The sequence below is a fragment of the Octodon degus genome, unplaced genomic scaffold (assembly GCF_000260255.1).
Source record: "Octodon degus isolate 3935 unplaced genomic scaffold, OctDeg1.0 scaffold00318, whole genome shotgun sequence".
In the NCBI taxonomy this organism is placed as follows: Eukaryota; Metazoa; Chordata; class Mammalia; order Rodentia; family Octodontidae; genus Octodon; species Octodon degus.
In genome coordinates, this window is record NW_004524894.1 from 1,702,303 (window position 1) to 1,706,393 (window position 4,091).

Genomic DNA, 4,091 nt, shown 5'->3' on the forward strand with positions numbered 1-4,091 from the left:
TTTTTTTTGTTTTGTTTTTTGGTACTGGGGATTGAATTCAGGACCCTATGCTTGCCAGACAGGCACTTATTCTCTTGAGTAGTCTCTCTGGTGCTTAATTTTTTTGACCAATTTTATATGCTTATATCTGGTAATGTGATATCTAATTTTATTTCATAACATATTATAGATAGGTACCAAGAGAACTTTGAATGAGAAAATTAAAATTATGTTTCATTTAAATTTGTACACAATAAACCACTTAGTTTTTCTGTATAGATCTTTAATTGCATGCTCATAAGTTGATTTAACAAATTATACATGCATGGCAAATATCAAATTTGGAAGATGTGCTCATTTAGACTGAAAATTTAATTTGTACAGTCATTGATAGAAGAATGGGAGTGAAAGAAAATATTAACAAAAATATATTCCATGTTTCAATATTGCTACATTATTGATCTATTGTCATTTCATGAAATTATGATGCCAGATTTATCATTTATGTAGAATAATGTTACCTCTTTTCATTAATTTATTATAGTTCTAATGTTGAGAAATATATTTATGTACATGAATCTTTTATTTTTATTTTTAGTTTATTAGTACATGTATGTAGTGTGCAATTTTTTCCTTTTGGAAAGCTAGTACACATACATAATGCATTTTAATTTTTTGAAAAATATTTATTTATTTATTTATTTATTTATTTATTTGCTACAGGATATTGCTACACAGCTTGGACTTGTAATGATCTTCCTTTCTCAATCTTCCCAATGCTGGGATTATGCTCATGCACTACCATGCCCGGCTTTGGTGGCCAGCATTCCATGCCCAGGATTTCAGGGCCTGAGTGACATGCGGTACTTGGGATGGAGCCTGGGACTTTGTGCTTATCAGGCAGGCACTTAGACTGCTGAGCTATCTCCCCAGTCCACTTAATGTATTTTAATTTCTTATTCGTCCTCTTTTTCTTCCTTCCCTCACTATTCTCCCATCCTTTGATTCCCTTCTATATGTATACTTTTTTAATACATAATGTGTGCATTCCTTGTATGGAGTTAGTACATGTATATAACACACCAATTACTTTCTTGAAAAATATCTAACCATTTAAGTTTTGTTTTACTTGCCTATTATTTCAAGGTTTTTGTGTCTTCACATATTTTAAATTTTTATTTTTAATTTTTATGTTTTTGGCAGAACCAGTGATTGAACTCAAGCCCTTGCACTTGCCAGGCTACTGCTTATTCTACTGAGCCATCATATATTTTTCTCTTCTTTCTTTTGTCATTTTCCTCATTCCAGTTGTCCCTTCCCTTTCAATACATACTTTCCCTTTCACAGTATCTCTTGTATCTTTCAGATTTTCACACATTTAACGAATCAAAATTTATTAGTCTAAATTTTTCTACTAGTATGAGTTGTTTTGTCTGTGAAGTTTGTATATGGATAGTTAATTTTTAGGTGTGACTCTAGACATTGTTCATTTATAAACAGGAAACGGCAATATAACAGGTATAGCAATCAGTTATTATAAATGCTTGAATGGTAATGCTCCTTCCCAAAATGACATTTTCTCTATGATTTTGATGGGGACAAGAGTAAATTTACCTACTAAGAGATAACAGTACTCATTAAGCAAAAAATATGATACAAAACTGATATAATTAACATACTGGAAAATAAGGACAAATATTCATGTTCAAAAAGCATTTAAGATTACAGAGGGAGTTTGATATGCATTGCAAAGAATGTGGAAAGGCTTAGACTCTCTGAATAGTTAAATTGATGTTTTAATAAGGAATTTCATAGCAATATTTTGCGGTGTTAAAAATACATAGGAGGGACATTTGAAAGTGCTTTCTACAGGGAGCTTCAGTAAAGCAAATAACATGGGGATATGTCATATTTTCAAGACATTTCTTATCGGTCATTTATCCTTTTTCTTCTGAAATATCAATATTTGCTAATTCATTCAGCTATACATAGGTACAGAGTTACAAATTTTTTCTGTCTTCTGATTTCATAATAAGCTGTATCGTGGAATATTAACTATAGTTTATCTACAAAGTAAAAAAAAACAGATGAAATTCATAAAACCAAAAGCTTTTTAGGTGCTATTTTTAAAAAGCTAGTTTGTGAGTTTTCTGTCCCCCGAAACATCACATTGGATTGTATTGAGTTCTACCAGCTTTTGGTTAACAGAGAATGAAATTTTAACTGAAGTTAAACCAACATAGTTTAGCTTACATGTAGACAATTTCCTCATATTTAGTCTAGAAAGCCTTCATATTTTCCCCTAAACATACAGAAAGGGGTAATATGTACACTTCAAATGAATATGCATACAACATGTAACACAAACTCTAGACATTTACATCATTAATATTTTACAATTTGGGGTCAATTAATAGTTTTATTGGTTATATCATTGGCAATACTTTAATAAAAAAATTTTTAAGACATGACCTAATCTTCTCTTTACACTTCCATCAGCAATTTTGTTTCTTTCTGAGTGTACTTTTAGAATTTGACAAGTTGATGATAATGCCACATCTGTCACTTACTAGTTCTGAGAATTTGAGCAAATCCCATAATCCTTAAAGTCACAGTTTCACTATCTAAGGAGGGATAATCCTGGAACCAGTCCTTAAAACTCATTGGGAAGATTAAACAAGATTCAAACTGCAGTTTGACACAGTTGAGAAAGGCATGAATAAACTAAAACTCAATACAGCAGAATAGAACATGTATTTAGCATGTAAAAACAAACAAGAAATGAAAGGAAGAAAATCATACAAGATACAATGAAAGTTCTAATATCTCCTTAATTGATGAGGAAAAGTGAGCAAATCAACATTTAATGTATGGCTGAGAGCACCAAATCCTAACTACTAGACAACCAGGGAGCATCTGACGTATGGTTGAGAGTTGCTCAGTATAACTGATATTTATCACTGAATTTCTGGATTCATATAATCCACAAATTTAATAAATTTGATGAATTATAAAATATATCAGTGAAGAAGCAGTAACACCATAGTAAAGTTCAGTATTGCAAAAGCTAACATGTGTTAAAATATGTGCGAATAAAATGTGAAACAATTGCACTTACAGATAAATTCTTAACAGTAAAGTCAAAAAAGAGTATCAGGTCATGAAAGTGGTGATAAAATTACTCCATACCATAATTTTTGTATATTGCTGCAGTAGCATTTAGGTACAAATTTAGAGCGTTAAATAAACATATAAAGAAAGTTCAAAAATCAATAAACTACATAACTGTATAAATATGAAAGACTTAAGAAAATTAGACTTACTAATTTAGAATTAGTATTACATTAGCAAATATAAAACAAATTTCTAACACAGCATGAATAAGCGACAAAATGACTGAATTGACTGTTATAATGAAAAACTTAATTAGATAAAAAAATTAATGAGAATAACAAAATCCAAACATGTGACAATACATATTATCAACTGTGAGAATAACAAAAAGGTTATCTCTACAAAACCTAGAATCATTAAAAAATGTAATTGAAGAAGCTTTTTATAATCAATTTGTAAATTTAATATTATATACGCAAATTGCCCAAGCAGTAAGGTTATCAATCACACTCATAAAAATTTACCATATATCTTGTTTTTTGAAGGATATTTTGAAATTTATTTAATTTGTCTGTTTTATGTTTGTAACATAATAATTAAAATATATAAAGAAAAATATTGAACTTTTCTGCAAAGAAAACTACAGAACAAGAGGGCTTCAGTAATAAGAGCTCTAACACATTTAAGAAAGAAATAATTTCAATCATTTATAAATTCTAATGAAATAGAAAATAGGACACATTTCCAATCTCTCTTTTTATTATCTTGACAACACAAAACAAAGATAGTATTAACAATTAAAAATAAGACATTGAGTCCTAGCCCAGGTCCGGTGAGTGTGCGGAGAGTTTCCTGCTACCCTGCGCCGGCAGGACCAGTCCCAGCCCAGGCGCAGCGTGGGCAGGACCCTTTCCCAGCCCCTCAGGCCACCCCCCACCACTTCTCAGTGCCTCCCCCACCCTGCCCGCCCAGTAGGATTTTCTGCCGAGTTCCGGGAG